Genomic DNA, 22,237 nt, shown 5'->3' with positions numbered 1-22,237 from the left:
TGTTCAGAATTATTCCAGTTTAAGCTCATTGAAATCAATGGACTTCATCTAGAGTAACTTTGTATAGGACTTCACTGTCAGATTTCTGTTCTGCAAGTATAATTAGTAAGATACTCTTCATGTGCCTAAATGTGCCCTTTTTAATCCAAGACAAAGTCCTATTATTACTGTCTATGGAAGAATTATACACTAAACAAGGTCTTAATGAAGCCAGACTTTCATTTGGCCCAGTTATAATCCTTCATGTTTGTCTCCAAACGCTGTTTTTTTGTTGTTGTTGTTCATGATAAAAACTAATCAGTCCTCATTAACTGTTTTTTAGCTGTTTGATCCTTCTGCAGATGTTGAGCTCCTCCAGTGGTTCTTTGGGTTGTGTCTCTAGCCCTCACAGAATTCTTCTCCAATCCTGCCTTGGCTCAGGCTGCATTGGATACCAAAGCTTGCTTTGCTATAACATTGTGGAGGCCACCTCATGTCCGTAGCCACACTGGGCTTTGAGTGCTGTTCCAAGTCCAGTGCAAGAGAGGAAATGGGAAGAGCTAAGCTTTTGACTAAAAGGGGCTGAGAAGGAACTAGCGATCTCTATCACCACCACTCCCTTACCAAATTTTGTGGCTGTTTTGTGGTTAGTAAATAAACATGACAAATAAATCCAAAAGTTAGCAGCTTCATTCCAGTATGCCTCTCTTTCAGGGTCTGGATACTGCCAGCGTCTATTCTTTGTTCACTGTGACCAGGGAAGTGCCAACTGTGTCCAGTTAAATGGGAGTCAGGAGAGCTGCCTCAAATAAGGCTTGGTCTAGGAAGTTCGTTGATTGAAGGCTCCAGCAGCAGGAAGAGAAAGAGAGAGCAAGCAAGCCCCTATTTTAAGCTATTGATGAAAGTACAGGAAACTGATCTAATCTCCTATCTTTTATTTTTTCTTAGTGTACTGAAATTAGCTGCAAGAACAAGATAAAGGGGACTCAGTGAAGGGCAAGGAAGGATCTGAGTAAATATCACCAGCATCAGGAGGACACAAAAGGTATGTTTGACTAATTTAGAGAACAAGTCTTCTGTGTCTAAGAACTAGTTAGCCCTCTACAGGAATAGCAGTCATATAGTATCTGTTTGTGATTCTGGAATGCCGTTCATACTGCAATCCCAGCTGTGTTTAGCACAATTTTTAGAGGTCCTTCTTCTTGTAATTTAGACTGCATAATCTACATGTGCATTCAGTCCAATGGCTCTGATAAAGAGTGTGTGCTCTCCGCTGACTGGAAATCTAATTGTAAGAACCTATACTACTAGTGAGTAATGAGGTGTTTCGGAACATGGCAAAAGGATATGATGCTGAAACATAACTGATATTTTTATGACATGAGGCAGTGTCACTGAGTAAGGCTTACTAGCAAATGTGAATAGGACAAAGCAGCCAGGTAATCTCCATTTTACTTCAAGCTGAGGGCCTCCCTCCCTTTGGTTGACATGACCTACAGAGGGAGTGAAGCAGCAGCCAATCATCCCTCTGTCATGCCCAGATCCATTTGAGCTAAGAACTGCTTTTCTAAAGAACAGTTTATATTGAACTGTATCGTCAAAGCCGCTGAATTTTGGTTCCTGTGAGCTGTTCGGAAACCATTTTGGGGTGAAAAGTAGCTTAAAATATAATACAATAAATAATAATGGTTATAGTGAACAAAAATTAAATTTTTAGGCAAGAAAAAATCTTGAGAGAGATTTATTTAGTACACTTTTGCCTGTCTTTCCTACAAGGAGTTTAGGGTGGCATACACAGTTCTTTCCCTTTTCCTACATTTTATCCCCACATCAACTCTGTGAAGAAATTAGAAATGACGGAGAGAAATTAGTCCAAGGTAACCCCATGAGTTTCATGGTGGGGATTCAAACCTGGATGTTTTAATTACAGAGATGTTTTAATTGCAGCCTGCAAAGTCATGTCTGTAATCCCATAATTGTGCAGTGTGTCTGAAAAACACTGCTATTGTATGTTGGCAAGACTCTCATTCTGGAAAAAAGCAGCATCTGTCCTGTTGATCCCATATCATGGATCTAACACCCAAAGGATTTTAGAGACCACAGCCTTGAATATGGATGATGCCTTGGATTTGGCTCAAAACCAACAAATGCAGCTCACAAAGAATTAGTTTTACCTGCTTCGAAAACTTGCATCAGATAGAAGTCATATCTGCCAGGGCTGTCTGCATTGTCCACTGTCAGAACATCTGTAGCTTCCCTCTAATGTGATGAAGTTAACTTGTACATTCTAGGACTGTTCCACACAGCAATATTTGGCTCCATAGCACTCTGTGATATACATGATATATGTGATATAGTAAGATGGTCAATAAAAATCAGATTTGGTTCATGGATTGCTTTAGAAAAATGTATGTTTCTAACAATTGTCTTTTTCATTTTGCTTTTCTGATAAACAAAAAGATGCAACATAAGAATCAGAGCCTCAGTCACACACAGGGCAAAGAAGCAAGCAGGGGTCTTATATTTTGGTTAAGGGGTGTGCATACATGAGCTTGGTTCCACCCTGATAAAATTCTTCTACTTTCCATTGAAATGTTTTCCTTAAGATATAATTGTAATCCTGTTCAAGCAGGCTGTTGCTTTCACTACAAAGAGCACATCAATATGACAAAGTGTGGAGACTTTATTGTTGTTCTTATTGGGAAAGAAGGGCAGGAGAGAGGAAACTTTAAGTTCTTAATTATGCCTTACATAAGCGATTTTCACTGGAATAGGGCATATGGGAATACAGTTTTATAATGATAAATCTGACTTGGAAAAAGGCTTATAAATGTTAGCTTTTTATGGAGTTCAGTAGCATTTTCTTTCAGATATATATTGATGCATGTTGATATTTTGTGTAGTAGTGACAGCAAATTTAAAACACAAGTTCTTTGCCTTCTTTATAAACAGTTTGTCACTGCTTCAGTAGTACTAACCCCAGGCCTGGAAAGCTGAATCCTTGGTCCGAGGAACAGGAAATACAAATGTTTTCCCTCCAACACTGAGATTTTTTTTACAGTGTGGGAAGGTTGTTTAGCTGTTCAACACAACCATTTGCTTTTCATTGACTAGGAAATTTAGGTCTACTGCCCATAAATATAGTCAGATATTTTATCTGCAGCAGGTTTTGTTTCTTTATCCATGAAATATATTTATTTAGAAAATCACATGGTCTCTCTCTAGAGGCCTGCTCAAAGGTAAAACAATAACACAAACCCGAACAAGCCATTAAAAATAAACCAAGGCATAAAAATGACATTAAAACAAACATCGAACAACCTAAAATGATATCCATAAAACAGTCCTCAGTCTAGAAGTAGATAATAAAACAGCTAAAAAAGATGGGTTCCTAAATTAAAAGATTGGGAATGAAAAAACATTTTGGCCTGGCATATAAAGGAAAGTAAGGTAAGCACTAGAAGAGCTTCAAAGAGAAAGGCATTCCAAGGACGAAGTGCTTGCCTCTGGTCAGGGACCACCTGAGCTATTCTGGAGCCCTGGGCAAAAGTCCGGGATGGGGACTCAGAATCACTGCTGCCAACCCACTCCAGGGCCACCCTGGCCCCAAGCAAAGCATTGCCTGAGGGACCCCTGAAAGGGGGGGCATGACTCAGCCACTGTGAGTAGAAGGTCTGAGCCCAGGACTGGGCAGGCACGCCTCAGCCATGGGGGCAGTGAGGAAGCAGGCATGTGGGTGCGCCACTGCAGGCCACACCTGCCTGTTCTCCCTTCATCCTTGAGGTAGTTGCACCAGTCATGTAATGCAGCTTTGACTGTAGCAGTGCGTCCGTGTGCAGCTCCTACAGATGGCTCAGCACTCTCCCTCCTCTGATCCCTCACCTTGGTTCTCACAGAGAGATGATGTTATTGCACTAACTCACAGATGCCCCTAGGAGGGCAACACTGCATGTGAGATTAATGCCTCTCTGTCAGTGTGATGGGGCAACTGCTAACACAAACCCACCACTGGCTGCTGTGACTCTGGAGAGGCTGGCAGTGGACCTGGCATGGTAGCTGGGCAGTTGGGGTCCTTCAGCCTCCTCCCAGCACAGGGCCTGTGGCAGGTGCCCTGACTGCCCATGGTGGCTAAGACCATCCTACTCTGCAGATAGGTGTTCAGAGAGCAGGGCTTGAGAAGAGGCTGGACAATACAGGAGGAGTCTGTCTTTCAGAGAAGCCCAAGTATTTTAGGCCTTAAAGGTAAACACCAGTACTTTGTATAGTGTTCAGAAATAGATGGGCAGCCATTGTAGATATTTCAGCACAGAGGTGATGTGAATCCTGTATCCATCCCCTGACAATAACCTGGCTGCCACATTTTGGATAAATTGAAGTTTTCAAACAAACACAATGCCAGCTAAAGCACATTATAGTAATGTAACTTGCATGTGATAAGAACATGACCAAAAGACTGTCTTTAAAGAATGGCCATTCACGGCATATCAGCCAAAGCTGATAAAACATGTTACATGTCACAGAGGAGATCTGTGTCTCCAGCCACCTAATGTCGTAGGCCTTAAACCTCTCCAGCAAAGGTATTCACTCTGCTGCTCAAAGACAACCATATTTGCCATTGCCATCTATCAAAAGAGCCGCAAGTACTGTATGTCCTGTGCATCTCACACACTTACAATAATATAAAAACTAAATGTTAATGTTAAATATATAATTATAGCCTTTTTAATGATCAGAGTAGCACTGAGCATGTAGGTTTTCTTTCCCTAGCACTGCTGAAGCATAGCCAGCTGAATTTTAGCCCACTTTTGTGCTTCAGAAGTGAGGTAAAGAGCCTTCTTGATCTATCTCTTCAATATGAGGCTGAACAGGTCAGGTGAGAGAGGGAGATTGCCAAGGCAACCCACAGAGAGCAAGCTGGCCCTGGAGAAGGGGGAGTAAAGCCACCACTACCTCACTGTGGCCAGCTTGCTGTTTTCCTGGAAAGCTGCCATGGGTGGCAGTGATGACTTTACTCATTGCTCTGTGGCCAACTGGCTTTTCCTCACCACCCAGGTGCTGGGACTAGAACACACAGGCTACAGAGAAGTGTAGAAGTTGTTGGAGAGGTTGGGGACTTGGCTTGGTACATAGAAGACATGTTTTGGCTTAGCACCTAAAAGGCAGTAAAGTAGGTGCAAGGTAAGCCTCAAGGAAGGGGGATGGTCCAAAGGCTAGGTGCCAGTACAGGAAATACCATGTCTCTAGTCCCCACCCACCCCCCTCTGAAGGCAGGGGCACAAAGTGCAGGGCTTTAAAGGCAGATCTTAACTAGTGGGTGGGATAGTATGGGAAGAGATGGTCCTTTAGGTGCCCTGACCCCAAGCTGTTAGGACCTTAAAGGTAAGAACCAGCCCTTGGGCCTGGAAATAGATGGATAGCCAGTGCACATCTTTGAGCACAGAGATGGTGATACAATCCATGTAACCAACCCCTGGCAACAGACTGGCTGCCAAATTTTGGACCAATTGAAGTTTTCAGATGATTTTCAAAAGTAGCCCCACATAGAACCCATCACAATAATCTAACTTGGATGTGATCAGAGCATGGATCATGGTGACCGGATCATGCTTTTCAGGGAAATGCTGTAGCTGGTGTATCAGCTGAAGCAGTTAAAAGGTGCTATTTGCTACATAAGAGATCTGAGCCTCCAACTGTAGGCCAGGTTCCATCATTATTCCTAACTCCTAAGTGACAAACTTGCCCTTCTAGGGGAATACAATCCATTTCAGGACAGGCTGACTTAGCTGTCCCTGAGTAGCTTCTCCATTGACCAACAATACCTCTGGTTTGTCTGAATTGAGCTTCAGTTTATTAACCCTCATCCATTCCGTTACCCTTCTGAAGGTACCTATACAGGACATCCACAGACCCATCCAACTCTAAGGAGAAATAGAGCAGGGTGTAATCTGCATTTGGTGATACCTTACTTTAAATTCCTGGATGACCTCTTCCAGCAGATTTAGGAAGATATTATAGAGCAAGGAAGACAAGATTAAGCCCAGAGGAACCCCATAGCATAAATTAACTCCTGGACCCACTCAATCAATCCAGGCTGACACAATACTATTAGCCATGAGGGGCAAGTGTAAAGCATCTGTGGGGTGGGCTACACACTTCTAAGCAGCTTGTCCAGTTTATTAAGTATAGTGCTATATATGTACTATGTTTGACTGACTCTTAGGGACAATATTAACAGACATAATATGGCTTCTGAGTTTTGAAGATGGAGTAGAACGAAGTATAGCTATGCTCCTGGTCAGTGTAGATATTAGCATTCAAGACAAATTGGGAAACATTGCACACTCATTCTAATGGCAAGACTTAAGCTAACCCTTTTGATTTCACCCAAATTTACACCGTTTATCAGAATTGCCACTCATGTGAGGAACCCAGTTTTCTTGTATACTGTATGATAATACAAAAGCAGTGCAAGGGAAGGAAGACTAGGTATAGTTTTCATTGAACTGATATTTAAGAACTGGTTATGGCAAATGCCATCAAGCTTCAGCTGACTTATGGTGACCCTGTAGGGTTTTCAAGGAAAGAGATGCTCAGAGGTGGTTTTTCCACTGCCCTCCATGAATCTGACGAAGAGAACGTGATTCTCGAAAGCTTATGCTACAATAAAATTGGTTAGTCTTAAAGGTGCTACTGGACTCTTTTTTATTTTGCCTCTTGGTAGCAACCCTATTCTCCTGTCCAAGACCGACCCTGCTCAGCAGCTGAGATCTGACAAGATCGGACTAGCCTAGACCATCAAGATCTGCCTTTCAAGCATTTATGAACTACTAAGTAACAAATACTGGTGCACAAATTTTCCAGTTCAAGATGGCTGCATCTAAATCTCCCCCCCTCCCTGTTTTTTCCTTCCATAACTTCTTTTTCAATGTGCGTCCTCATTTGGTTCTCTAGTGGCTTTTGCTTTCTGTTCTTTTCTTGCAAGTCTTTCTGTGTAAATTAGCAACTGAACCTCTTAAGATTGCAATGAGAGGAATCCCTCATTAGCAAATCTCACACAGTTAATTCCTTGGGGAGAGGAGTGGGGGTTGTGCCTCTGTGTGCCTGTATGTGCATATATGCTTTTATGATAAAACACCCATGAAAGTTTGTTGTAGTCATCATAGCTCTATTTAAAAATCATATAAATAGCATGAAATAAGGATCTAGATGATTGTTTTTTACTTCCACCCCTGCCCCAGAACTCCCTGGAGGTAACTTAAGTATGAAATGTAACTCTCACAACTGAAATTTCTTGCAGACTTCAAAAGCCCACAGTCAGGGGCTTCACAGGAATGTTAATTGAGGGGAGGCATTTTCACCCATAGATATCCTTCAGAAAAAACTTTTATTTTAACAGCAACTAATAATGCAGTCCTAAGCAGAGCTATGCTTTCTAAACATATTGATTTCAATTAACTTAGATGGGGTAACTCTGCTTTAGATTGCACAATTACTTTGTAATGTAGTAATTTATACACATAAGAATTTCAGATGTGAATATAAATTCCTGTTATGGCACTGTAGTAGCAATCTAGGGATAGAATAGCAGAATCAAAGGAAATGTAATTTTTCTAAAAGCAAAAGCCATGCAATAACTGTTGTAGGGACCAAGCAAAATAACACAAAATTGGGTGCAAGCTCTCAGGTTCTTCAGTGGTGGGATGCTAAAAGGGGGAGGATGATTCTGGAGAACTTGAAAGTTTTCAGATTGTTTTCTGTTATTTTGGTTAATCCTAATAAAAGGCATTTTGGAATTTTGCTTTGCCCCAATGAATATAGCTGCAACTTCTTTCTACTTTTAGATTTTTTCCCCTGTGTCCTTAACTGATAGTTGAATTGAGTTCCCAGCAGAGAGATCACAGGCACACATAGACTGACAGTTCTCATAGTGGACCAAGATCCTACCTGAAGATTGTGTGATGTGTCCCGCGGGCTTGTTTAGGCTGAATGGGTGGTGCAATATGTACATGACTGTTTTATATTTTATATGTTTTAAATATTGTGTTGTTACTGCTGCTATGTTTTACTACTGTATATTTATACTGTTGTGATCTGCTCTGAGCCCGCTTGCAGGGAGAGTGGAATAGAAATTTCAATCAATCAATCAATCAATCAATCAATCAATCAATCAATCAATCAATCAATCAATCAACAGTAGTAGTAGTAGTCAGGCCCTTAGCACACAGGACACTGAGTAATTTGAGGCAAATTGCTCTTTTTCAGCTTCAGTTCCATGTTAGTAAAAAGACCAGCTGACCTGCTGCTTAAGGCTTTGTGAGTCTGAAGTAAAAGAAGCAATTCCTAGTTGGAAAGACATGGAATTCTTGAGAATTCACAGTGTTCTTTCTAAACTAAAATCCCCAGGATTCGTTAAAGTAAGCCATAACAGTAGGGTTGCCAACTCTGGCTTGGGAAATTCCCGGAGATTTGGAGGCAGTGTCTCTGGAAGTTTGGGGAGTGTCTGTGGAGTTTGGGGAGTGGAAGGGGCTCAGTGAGGATGTTATGCCACAGAGTCCACCCTCAGAAGCTGCCATTTACTCCAGGGGAACTGATCTCTGTAGTTTGGAGGTCAGTTGTAATTCTAGGAGAACTCTAGGCCCCATCTGGGCAGTGGTAACTTTACCTAAGAGTTAAACAAATTAAACTGAGGGTTGGATACAGCACAAAATTTCCACTTGCACCACAGCTCTTGCACAAATGGAAACACAAGAAAAAGGCCATGGTATCCACTTGCACTAAGTCAAGTTTATTGTACCCCCCCCCATTGTGTTTTCACTTATGCAACATTTTGTGCATGCAGTTTCTATGAACTATAATATATCAGGAGGAAAGCACTAGTGGTTGCACAGGATCTTGTACAAGGCAACAGTGCTAAGTCAGCTTATGTTTCCCCATGCACATCACTGGATCCACGCATCTGTTTTTCTCTCCTTCTGTTGTAGTTGTGATAATACTTTCCTGTATCTCCAGATCATGCACGCTAATGCTGAAAAATTGTTTATGGTGAAGCCTGATGGTTTCTTTAAGATCCCTTTAGCTTCCACGTCAAAGTTGCAGTTGTGAGGAAACCTTGCTGCACTGAACTTGTGAAACCAGCACATTTTAAGACTGAAAGGCATTTGCTGCCTGAAACCACCTGACACTTGAATGAAGTTTAGCAAGACATAAGCTTGTAAATAAATAACAGGGAGCATTTTCGCTCCAGCTCTGTTAAGCTATTTAGCCTTGATCATTACATATGTTTGTTCCCAGCTCTGAGCAATCAGTATAAGTCTGATGCTGATGAACCTGAATTCAGAATGCCAGGGATGCTGCTGAATGACTAATCCAAAACGATTTCAGAAATCCCCTCTATAAATAAATAAATAAATATCCTGTATATGAAAATTTCTAACTGAATAACTGCAGTTTCAGACAACCTGGAACATGGTAGCTATCCTTTTAGTTGTGCCGGACCTATTTTTTAAAAGAACTGTTTAATAACAATATTGTTCTTCAACAAGATATGTAAAGCTCTTGATAAATATGGATTCACCAGACTGTCAGACTACTGCCAGAAAAAACATGTGCCGCTCTGTTTCCCTTGTCTTTTTAATTGGAGTGGTTTATATTATGTATGCTTTTAATGCTTCTTTTGCATTTTTTATGGCAAACTCTTCTTAATATTAGTAGACTTGTCTTAGAGATGCTCAAGAAATTCAGTACAGATGTTTTATTTCTGAAAAACAGTAGAGTCCATGTCTACTTCTAGGCAGAAGATTACCCTGTCATATATTGTGGTCCCTGCCATTTGCACATGTTAGTAAGATGTGTGAGTATACACATTATCTTGGTAATTGTCTTAGGAGAATGGACATTTAGAAATCAAAGCTGTTAGAGAAACGTCTCCCATTCAAGGATCTTGAATAGCAGGGTTGGAAAGATAGTCACCTGAGGCCTTGGACAGTGACTGTCAGCCAAAGAGGACAGTGCTGTGCCAGTGATCTGACTTGGTACAAGGCAGCAGACTTTAGTTATTTAAGCCTGTATTATGACTTGTTCCAAGGATTGTGATGTTTAAAAAAATGTAAAATATAAAAAATGAAAAACAACTCCAAATGTGCCTAGCTTTGACTACCTGCATTTCTTACACTATCTGTAGATGAAGTATTATGTGGTTTCGGGAATGCAAAGTGTGCTTCATAGATATGGAACAAATATAGAGAATCTTAATATTTAAATATCTTTGGCATCTGAACCTGGACAATATTGCCAAGTGTACACTCTAAGCTAATCATGGGAATCATGATGGAAAATTAGCAGATCATCAGACCAATAATTAGGGTGAATTGTTGTAGCTTTTGCTCTGTTAAGCTGTTTACTCACCATTAGGGGTGTGCAATTCGGGTATATGATACCCGAAAAAACCCCGAAGCAACCTGTTTCTGGTTGTTTCGGGTTCTCCCGAAACGTTTCAGAAAACCCGAAACGTTTCGGGTAATCCGAAACAGCGATTTCCGAAACGTTTCGGGTTGTTTCGGGTTTTTCAAAGGGAAAATGCCTCCGTCTTCCCGGACGCCTGGGGGAGGCATTTTCCCGCCGAATCAAGCCAAAATTGGTGGGGACCTTCCCCTAACTCCTCTCTAATAACCCCCCAAGTTTCAGACCAATTGGACTTTGGGGGGCCATGTTATGGCCCCCCAAACCAGGTCCCCCTATCCTCGCCTAAAAAGGGAAACGTGAACGTATTTTTAGCTTGCTGCTGCTAATCTTCTTCATTATTTCCTATGGGGAAAAAATGAAGAGGCAGGCTTGTCTTGCCAGGGGTGGCATTTTGCATGCAAAATGCCCCCCAACCCTCAGGGGCCTTTCTCCTACCTTTCCTCCCACCCCTCACCAAGGCACAGCCTGCTCCCACTTGGGGGGGGGCATTTCATGGCCTCCCCAAGTAGGTGCTCTTTTCTCTACTACTTACAGCTGGGGGAGGCTTGTCTTGCCAGGGGTGGCATTTTGCATGCAAAATGCCCCCCAACCCTCAGGGGCCCTTCTCCCACCTCTACTCCCACCCCCCACCAAGGCTCAGCCAGCTCCCACTTGGGGGACATTTCTTGGCCTCCCCAAGTAGGTGCTCTCAGCCCCCAAAGCCCACCCCCTACAGCCCCACACAAACCCAATTCCCCCCCAGCTGCCACACACAGACCCAAATCCCCACATTAGCCCCTCACAGACCCAAATCCACCCCCAGCAGCCCCACCCCCATAACCCCAGGAATTGGCTGGCAAAGGCCAGCCCTCTCCCTTTGTTCCCTATGCTGGGAACTTCTAAACTCTCTGCACAGCCCAGGGGTGCCACAATGGTGGGCACACTTCTGAGTGCCAGCTTGTCCTTGTGAAAAAGCACCTGAACCACAGACACCCTCCCTCAAATTCCCCCACCACCTACAGAGAGGCTGGCCAGCCAGCCCCATTGTTCCTTATGATGGGAACCAACTGCACAACAAAGAATAAAACACGAACAACACAAAATAAAGTTTTTTAAAAAATATTTTCTCCCTTTCAAAGTACAAGTAGACAAAGCATTATGACACATTACACCAGCAGTCCCCCACACAGAAAAATTAACACAACTCACTTAACATCAGAGAATCACAAAAGCACAATTCCTGTCAAAAACACTTTATTTCTTGAACAGCTTTAGGTTACACAGCAGGGGGGCACACCAAAGGGCATGGCAGCAGTATCTTACACAAAAATAACAGAACTCACTTCACATTAAAGAATCACCCCAAAAAAATGCTGTCAAAAGCACTTTATTTCTTTAACTGCTTTAGGTTACTCAGTAGGAAGGCACAACAGGGCATGAAAGCAGTGTACTACTCAAAAATAACACAACTCACTTCACATCAGAGAATCACCCAAACACAATTGCTGTCAAAAACGGTGAAGTGGGTTGTATTATTTTGTGTAGTACACTGCTATCATGCCCTGTTGTGCCCTCCTACTGTGTAACCTAAAGCAGTTAAAGAAATAAAGTGTTTTTGACAGGAATTGTGTTTTTGTGATTCTCTGATGTTAAGTGAGAGTTGTGTTATTTTTCTGTGTGGGGGACTGCTGGTGTAATGTGTCATAATGCTTTGCCTACTTGTACTTTGAAAGGGAGAAAATATTTTTTTAAAAAAATTATTTTGTGTTGTTCGTGTTTTATTCTTTGTTGTGCAGTTGGTTCCCATCATAGGGAACAATGGGGAGGCTGGCCAGCATCCTCTGTAGGTGGTGGGGGTGTCAGGGGGTGGTTGTCTGTGTGTCAGGTCAGGTGCTCTTTCCCAGAGACAAGTTGGCACTCAGAAGTTTGCCAACCATTGTGGCACCCCTGGGCTGTGCGGAATTGCCCTGGGAAAGAGAGTTTAGAAGTTCCCAGCATAGGGAAGAAAAGGGGAGGGCTGGCCAGCCTGTTCCTGGGGTTATGGGTGTAGGGCTTCTGGGGGTGGATTTGGGTCTGTGAGGGGCTAATGTGGGGATTTGGGTCTGTGTGTGGCAGCTGGGGGGGAATTGGGTTTGTGTGGGGCTGTAGGGGGTGGACTTTGGGGGCTGAGAGCACCTACTTGGGGAGGCCATGAAATGCCCCCCCAAGTGGGAGCTGGCTGAGCCTTGGTGGGGGGGTGGGAGTAGAGGTGGGAGAAGGGCCCCTGAGGGTTGGGGGGCATTTTGCATGCAAAATGCCACCCCTGGCAAGACAAGCCTCCCCCAGCTGTAAGTAGTAGAGAAAAGAGCACCTACTTGGGGAGGCCATGAAATGCCCCCCCCCAAGTGGGAGCAGGCTGTGCCTTAGTGAGGGGTGGGAGGAAAGGTGGGAGAAGGGCCCCTGAGGGTTGGGGGGCATTTTGCATGCAAAATGCCACCCCTGGCAAGACAAGCCTGCCTCTTCATTTTTTCCCCATAGGAAATAATGAAGAAGATTAGCAGCAGCAAGCTAAAAATACGTTCACGTTTCCCTTTTTTAGGCGAGGATAGGGGGACCTGGTTTGGGGGGCCATAACATGGCCCCCAAAGTCCAATCGGTCTGAAACTTGGGAGGTTATTAGAGAGGAGTTAGAGGAAGCTCCCCACCAATTTTGGCTTGATTCGGTGGGAAAATGCCTCCCCCAGGCGTCCGGGAAGACGGAGGCATTTTCCCATTGAAAAACCCGAAACAACCCGAAACAACCCGAAACAATACCAGAACTGCTAAACCCGAAACGGCTTGCCGTTTCGGATTTAGCTGTTGCCGAAACAGATTCTTGTTTCGGGTATACCCAAAACGAGAATCCCGAAACAGTGTGCCTTTGCACACCCCTACTCACCATCTTTGCAAACTTTCAGCCTTTGAACTTGAATTTAACTGTTGGAAAATATATATCATTTACCTCCCGGTCCTATGCTTCTCATAACATGCAAGTTAACTCTGCAATAGTTAGGTCTGGATTAAAGTAAGCATGCATAGGACTGCATCCTCTGCTTTGAACTGGATATGATGGCAACAGGCTTATGTCTTAGAAAGTAGATGTTATAATAGTCTTCTATTATTGAGAACCGAACTGATACTGAAACTTACTTGGATGCTCCATATGGATATTTATTTGGCTTAAATATTTATGCCTTGTTATTATGCCTGAAGAAAAGCACTCAGTGTAGGTATAAAAGCCATAAAATGATAACAGTACGATCAAATAAATCTATCTTAAACAAAAACAGTAAAAGCATAATACATAGTAGCAAGACTTAAAAAACAAAACAGACATAATACTTCTCCAAAACTGTCTGGAACTTAACCCATTTCTTAGATTTGTTCTCAAGACCAAAGGAAACCTTTTTTTGAAATAGCAAGAAGCATTTTGACAAAGGTTCAAACCTGAGTTCATTTTTCAGCACATCATGCTTCCCCCCTGGCCCAGTGTCATCTAACAAATTCACAACAGAACAATCTGTGATATTTTTTACTATACCATATTGCTTCCATTTACTGATATGTAATACATCAAAATATGTATGATTCTCCACATAGGGAGACACCGAGAAGTCATAAAATTGATGCTGAAGGTTTGTACTTTTTGACCATTTTAGGTCCTTTTTCTTATTAGATGAGAATATGATGGGTAAAATTATGAACAAATATGTACAACTTGTTGAAGATCACACAACCTCCTCAGTGTTAATCTCGGAGTGGTAAATGTCCACATTACAGTTTTCCTGTGATAATCCACTGAAATATTAATACCGTTCCATCTGAAGCTATTTTGCAATGCACTTTCTACCTCATATCAGTTTTATGACTTGATGACTGCCTGTGGAAGAAGGTATTTTTGGCAGCTGTTGATTCATAATGTTCTTCCATACTCTTTGCCATAATAGATGTATGTATATTAAAATAGTATCATTATCCAGCTTAAGTGTAATATTCCCTCTTACTGTGAACCAACATATATATCAAAGGTCTGTCTCCACTTTACTCACAATGGCTACTTAAAAAACAAGTCTTACAAATTACATTTATGTTTCTGCTGTTATAGCAATTCAGAACTCTTTCCTGGATGGTTGCATCTTTTTTGTGTGTGTAGTGGTGGTGCTAGCTGACATAATGCTGTATGCTAAGTAACTACTGGTTGATGGTTGTTGTGGGTTTTCCGGGCTGTATTGCCGTGGTCTTGGCATTGTAGTTCCTGACGTTTCGCCAGCAGCTGTGGCTGGCATCTTCAGAGGTGTAGCACCAAAAGACAGAGGTCTCTCAGTGTCACAGTGACACTGTGGAACGTCAGGAACTACAATGCCAAGACCACGGCAATACAGCCCGGAAAACCCACAACAACCATCGTTCCCCAGCCGTGAAAGCCTTCGACAATATAACTACTGGTTGATTTACTAAAATTATTTTTATTTATAGTATAATTTTTGTTAATCACATTTATATAACTAGTTGGTTTAAAGATTATTTCTATAAAGTCCCCTGCAGTCCTTTTTTATAGATTTTACATATGGGTCTATACATTTTATGTTTGCTTTTGGCGGGTAGGAAAAGATTCTAGTAAATCATTCTTAACCATACCATAGCCCACTCACTTACAGAGAAGTCAGTAGCCTAGCTTTCCCCCTTTCAATCCATATTTGTATCTACAGGGACTTTTAAAAGATATCAACAGACATTCAAAGCAGTGCCGCTTGTGGTAGGGGGGCACAGGGAACCTTCTGAGACTCCACTACTGTGCCACCGTTGCCACTGGGGTTGCAGCCATGGCTCTGGCAGTCACTTTACCACCTCCCATCACCTGCTGGTAAAGGTTCCCTTCCTGCTTCAGTAACAATCAGAAGTGGCAACTGGGATATTTTGTGTACCATGCCCCACGAGTCACCATTGATTCAAATAAGACTTCTCTTCACTTGCAGTATGAAGTTGTACAGCCCAGTAATAGATACATTATATGAGACAGCTGAACATATATTTCAGATCTCAATACAAAGAGGTTGCAGTCTTATTGATCGTTTTATGAGTAGGGAAGCTTAAGCACAAAAATCCTAGGGGTTATCCTCTAATCCTGCATCAAAGTCCTTTGGTTTAGTCCCTGGCCTTTACCTTAAGTCTGGAATGGTAAAGGGTGAATATCTGCATTACATCTAGATTAGATTTCTGCAATGTGCTCTACATGGGGCTACTCCTGAAAAGTGTTCAGAAACTTCATTTTGTACTTAATGCCACAGCCAGGAAGTCGAGTGGAGTGGATCTTAGGGATTTTATCACTCCAGTTTTGGTTTATCTATGCTGGCTTTCAGTTTGTTTCTGGGCACAATTCAAGGTGATGAAGTTGACTTGTAAAACCCTGCATGGTTTGCAAATAACAGATATGAAGGACAGCTTAATTTCTTATGTACAAATCCAACCACTGAGAGCTGTTGTAGCATAGTTATTAAGTGGTTGGGTTGCAAATCAGCACTCTGCTGGTTTGAATCAGTAGGCAGTCTTGGATAATCCTCTCTTCTCAGCCCCAGTTCCCCAGCTGTATTGCAGAGATAATACTCTGACTTTGTTTAATACTCTTGCGTGGGACACTAATTTGTCTAGAAAAACAGTATATAAGTGCAGTTGTTGTTATTGTTGCTATTATTATTTCTGAGGTTCTGCATTCTGAGATTAGGTGAGTGGAAGTCAAGGAGAAGACCTTCGTGGTTGTGGCACCAAAACTCTGGAATTCTTTCCCCAGGGAGACTCATCTGTCTTCTTCCTTTGCCATTTTCCACCAGTGGGTGAAGCTTTCAAAAAGGGATTGCTCTTTCATTTCTCTTTCAATTCACTTTGAAGAGAAATCAGTGCACTCTTTTATAACTTTACCCTTGCAGTTGATTTATATTACATGCCACAGGGTGGTGCTCTAGTAGGAGGACAGGGAGGTTTGAGAAGACATTTCCTGCCTCTGAGCACCTACAGAGTAAAATGGTGAAACTTCACAGACCCTCCCTTTCCCCCCTCCTCTCTTCAAATTTCTCTTTGATGAAAATGTTAATGATTTGAAACAGACTCCAGATTCTTGAAAAGAGGAAAAGAAATGGATTGTTGGGTCAGTCTCATGGTACTACGTAGCATTTCATATGAAGCTCATCTCTATTCAGGAAGAAAAATATATACCATCACTTGTGAAGTGTGAAGCAGCCCCAGTTATTTGTGTATCTTTTTTGTGTTTGATGGCAGGGATTAGAGACTGCAGTTAACTGAAATAGGCCTTGGAGAGAAATCTGATCAGTACGCTCTTGTTTATAAGTGTTAAAGGTTACTCACTGTGGTTCCAAAAGAAATAGACGTTTGAGAATCACCCAATTTGAGAATCTCTCAAAGTCCTCTCTGGTCTGTGGCAATAAAGTTGCTACTGTCTTTGAAGCTTTGTTGCAATAACTCGATTGTGCAGTTGTAACAGTGTTAACACTGAGCAGGAGTTTAGTCATCTGCAGCTGGCTGGAGATATTTTCACTGCTTCTGCCAGCTACTGTACAAAGATTTACCAGACTCTATTATAGAGTGAACAGAAGAATTATCAAAGACCTGTCAAGCCTAAAAGTGTCAAGCTGGGTCTGTCTCAGTGTATTTGGAGAGGAACTTGACTTTATTGAGTTCTTCTGCCAGCAGTGATCGGAAGCAAACATGTCTCTCTGCTTCTCTGGGTTGCAGAAGAATCTTTTAGCCAAAGCAGAAAGTGGTTTAGATATCATCAAACGGTTTTTCATCTGTCTGTGAACTGTACTGTTCAATGAATGAAAAATAACATTGCATTGATAGCAGAAGCCGTAAGTCTTACTAAATAATAATTCACAGAGGTGTTATAGGTAAGATTTATTTTCTGGGCCGCCTTCTTATCCAGAAGGAAAATGCAGCAGCTGTAAAGTTGCAAATAACAGGAACAGGGGAAATAGTTTATTTATCCTGTGACCTTTTAATTACACTGTAAAAAGACTTGTGCCATACGTTCACTTTTGGATCCTCTTGAAACAATATCCTTGGCTTTGTCAATGAGATCATCTCACTGAACATTATGAAGGTGCACATGTAAAATATTGCATTGGGCCCTTCCTACTCTTTCTTTAGAGAACTTTAGTTGGTTTGTGCAGGCAAAGATACTGTTTCTTGTCTTCAATTTCCTTAATTGAATCTAGTTCGGAGGGGTAAGAGCTATTTGCCAAGGTGCTGCTGGGTACCCCTTCCCCAAAATGCTTCTTGAAATGCAGTAAAACAAGAGGCTCTTCTTAAAAGGCAGATGAGGTAAAAGGCTTTCTTTTACAAGTTTCGAGGCTGCAAACAAGAAGAAAGGAAGGAAAATCACAAGGCAATTTGGGGGTATGAAGAAAATCAGTATTTCACTGACATGTATTGTCGAAGGCTTTCACGGCCGGAGAACGATGGTTGTTGTGGGTTTTCCGGGCTGTATTGCCGTGGTCTTGGCATTGTAGTTCCTGACGTTTCGCCAGCAGCTGTGGCTGGCATCTTCAGAGGTGTAGCACCAAAAGACAGAGATCTCTCAGTGTCACAGTGTGGAAAAGATGTAGGTCATTTGTATCTCCTCAGGAGGGGTGGGGTTGAGCTGAGTCATCCTGTAAGAGTTTCCCAGGGTGTGGAATGCTAATGGCGGGAGGCTTCACTGTATCCTGAGGAGGTTCTTTTGCATATGGATTGGTACTGAGGATGTAACAGCCTATTTCCCAGAGGATGTAACAGCCTTATTCCACCATTGTCTGACAACCAGTTACTTCCAATGGGACAATGAATTCTATGAACAGATGGATGGGGTGGCCATGGGGAGCCCACTCAGCCCAGTTATAGCAAACTTCTACATGGAACATTTTGAAAAAACAGCTCTAGAATCAGCACCCCACAAACCTAGTGTATGGTTCCGGTTTGTGGATGATACATTTATCATTTGGAGCCATGGGGAGGAAGAATTGATGGGGTTTTTGAATCATCTCAACAACATCCACCTGAACATACAATTCACAATGGAGAAAGAAATTGAGGGAAAACTCCCATTCCTGGATACCTTGGTCATCCGCAAAGCAAACTTTCAGTTAGGTCACAAGGTCTACAGGAAACCAACTCACACTGATCGGTACTTACACAAAAACTCCAATCACCACCCCCGACAGAAAAGAGGCATAATGAAAACATTAGTGGATCGTGCAAGATGGATATGTGAGCCGCACTTTCTCAATGAGGAAATTAATCATCTAAACCACGCACTTCCATCAAATGGCTACTCCAGAAATGAAATCCGAAGAGCAATCAAACCCAGGATGAATCAAACAACCAAGGAAAAACAGTCTCCTACAGGAAAAGTGTTTTTGCCATATATCAAAGGAATTACTGATCAGATGGGAAAGCTTATGAAAAAGCATAACCTTCAAGCAGTGTTCAGACCCACCCGAAAAATACAACAGATGCTACGATCAGCAAAAGACAGTAGAGACCCCCTCACCTCTGCAGGAGTATACCGTATACCCTGCAGCTGTGGACAAGTTTACATCGGGACCACAAAGCGTAGCATCCAGACAAGAATAAAAGAACATGAAAGACACTGCAGACTTGGACAACCTGAAAAATCAGCAGTGGCTGAACATAGCCTAACGCAAACAGGGCACAGTATCTTATTCCAGGACACCAAAATACTGGACAACACTTCCAACTACTTTGTCAGACTGCTCAGGGAAGCCATTGAAATTCACAAGCATAAGCAAAACTTCAACAGGAAAGAAGAAACCTTAAGAATGAACAGAGCATGGTTTCCAGTTCTGAAAAACACCAGGCTAACAAAACATTCTATCCCCGACAATAGCCCTGCAGAGAAGATTAGCACATCAAGTACCAATCCATATGCAAAAGAAGCCTCCCGCCATTAGCATTCCACACCCTGGGAAACTCTTACAGGATGACTCAGCTCAACCCCACCCCTCCTGAGGAGATACAAATGACCTACATCTTTTCCACACTGTGACACTGAGAGATCTCTGTCTTTTGGTGCTACACCTCTGAAGATGCCAGCCACAGCTGCTGGCGAAACGTCAGGAACTACAATGCCAAGACCACGGCAATACAGCCCGGAAAACCCACAACAACCATTTCACTGACAGTTTGTTAGCTAACAAGCCAGTATTTTGAAATTAGCCTGCAAATGTGTCCAGTTGATGGGAGAAACCATTGATATGTGTGATATGTATAGAAGGTTAGGGTACTTACTGAGTTTGGGGGCTGGTTAGCTATTTGAATCTGGATCCTCTACATCCAAGTTCAATATTCTGGCCTTTTCACAGTACTTGTTTTTCCTTAAAAACACAGATCTTCACCTCTTTCACCTGTATGTATACTGTATTGGAATTGTTTTAGAAAATTCCAATAACTATTCATTCCATGGGGATGAATGGTGCCATGGAATGGTGCCCTACCAATATGTTTCCTGGGCCCACTTGCTTCTTCTCCAAAATGAATAGTCAATACTGACTTTGGTGGTTGTAGATTTTCCGGGCTGTATGGCCGTGGTCTTGGCATTGTAGTTCCTGACATTTCGCCAGCATCTGTGACTGGCATCTTCAGAGGTGTAGCACTGAAAGACAGGGATCTCTCAGTGTCAAAGTCAATACTGACTTTCTTCAATTTCAGTGGAATAGGAGGTGCTTCAGAAGAATCTGAGAGGCTCTTGTGTTGAAGAATAGAGAAGGGTATGCCTTTTAGGGTACGATATATCTTTTTTGAAATTATGTAAGCAAGTACAATATACCATCTTGTGCTATTCCTTATAAGCGTTGGTGTTGCTAACAAACTAGTATCCAGCATCTTAAATTTCATAGTTCTAGAAACTTGAAAGTTATTTGTAATGGTATAACATTCTGTTCACTCCATTTCATGACACACTAAGTGAATCCCTTGCGTTGTTTCACTATGCTAGTTTGAAGATGCTATTTGAGCTTCAGGAATAATGTTTACTTATTCCTGGGAAACTTGGAACATAGGGAGTATTTAAGAATTATTTGTTGTATTGAAGTGTGGGGATGATACATATTGGAAGTTGGTGATGAGTGGCTGATTCTTTATTTCTGGTCATTCCTTCTTTTTCTAACTTATCTGAAATATTTCTCTCAACATACATCTCTCTCAATTTTTTTTCTCTTTTCTCTTGATTTCCCTAATAAAAAGCCAATTACATTGCATATTGTTAGATATGAATTATCAGGAATGCATGAAGTTAAAAACAAGAGGCTCCTGGCCTGGTTTTTTTTTTTGCCCCCATGAACCCTTTGAGGAAACAACAGAAAGGAATAACACTGCTTTCCCAGAGTGGAGATGCCTTCATGGCCAGACTAGCTATATAGCAAATATTTCCAGGTCTCATCTCGTGTTTGTCTAGGAAATAGCTGGACTTTGGCTTTACATGCCCGGGCCCTTTTGCTGGTGTATCTGCCTTATCAGGTTACTTGTTCCTCTGTTATATCTTTTCCTACTGTCTGCTTGCCTACGTACTTGCCTGTTTACCCCTCATCCAGAGAGATGTCTTAGTTCAGACTCTAGCTTGTACTTGCCTCTGCCTCTGTGCTTACCAATTGTGCCACAAATTGCCCAAGTGCTCCATATGTACATAGTTGATGGGACTTGCATTTCTACTTCTGAATGCTTGCTTGCAGTGACACAGTGCTGACCCACATATATGACATGTTGTATAGTAAGGTGGCCAGCTTGTGGCTCCTCAGATGCATGTAACTCCTGATGTACCTGCTCACAAATATATATTAGGAAAGCAAATAGAAATATAATAAAAAACAACCCCTTTTGTGTTCATGCACTAGGGTGCAGTAGCTTCCCCACCCCCCACCCCCATTATCATTCCATCACAGACAGACATGCACTCTCTTAAGTTTTGTGTAAAGAGAACATGAAGCCATTTTCCTTTGTATCAAATAGTTCTGGGTTTCCATATTTGTACATCATAAGGTTTATAGCATTCCAAGTAATAAGGACTTTATTATAACCTTCTGTAATATGGATGTTAGATGTACCTTGATTTGTTCCAAATATTGCACGGCTGTAGTAATGTTTTACCATAAAGGTTTGAAACTAATTACTTGATATGTTTAATTAATAACTAACACATTCTGTCACTCAAAGAGCCTGGAGAATTTCCATCTGGACTCTTAGTGATTAAAACCTGGAAGCCCTCCTCCTAATTAAGGAGCAAACTATTGGAGGCCTATTTCCATTATGATTAATTAAGGCTACATATTACTTCCTTAGTACTGGGTTGAAATGTGGGTTGAAATATGAGAAGTTTAATGAAAGGAGGTTTGAAATCAAACTTCACACAAAGTGGTACATTTGTTAGCTTTCTTCTTTTTATGTGCAAAACTCCAAGTTCATTGTTTTGATCTGAAAAGGCAATTTCTTGGAGGTTGTTAAGTCTCTATCAAGAAAGGCAGCAATTGCTTTCAACAAAGTATATGAGTACTGAATGTTTCCTCTCCCACCCATTGCCTTTCTTTCTGCTCTTTTAGCAGCTCCAACAACTGCCCAGACTGATGCTAACTGCAAGGTCTTAGAGTGGAGGGTATTGTGTCTTTAAGCTGTGCAGTGTTGAAATGTTATGACAGAGCATCTCACTGGGGGATGCTGTTTCTATGGCAACCCCACACTGTAAGATAAGCAAGCTGTATTTTTTAAAGGTTTAGGACTAGGGAAGGAATGAGGCTAT

The 22,237-nt window shown here is 41.9% G+C and overlaps 1 protein-coding gene across 1 annotated transcript in view; it reads left to right on the top strand.

The window, feature by feature from the left end:
* TSPAN18 (tetraspanin 18) overlaps positions 1 to 22,237 on the top strand; it is a 271,285-nt gene that overhangs the window by 46,349 nt on the left and 202,699 nt on the right. The window contains exon 2 of the mRNA XM_054972549.1: positions 928 to 1,024. The gene's annotated coding sequence lies outside the window, so the exon portion shown is untranslated. The remainder of the gene's footprint in view (positions 1 to 927; positions 1,025 to 22,237) is intronic.

This window comes from Eublepharis macularius, chromosome 2, assembly GCF_028583425.1.
Source record: "Eublepharis macularius isolate TG4126 chromosome 2, MPM_Emac_v1.0, whole genome shotgun sequence".
Taxonomy (NCBI): domain Eukaryota; kingdom Metazoa; phylum Chordata; class Lepidosauria; order Squamata; family Eublepharidae; genus Eublepharis; species Eublepharis macularius.
The sequence above is the reverse complement of the archived record's forward strand: the minus strand, read 5'-3'. Positions and strand labels throughout refer to the sequence as shown.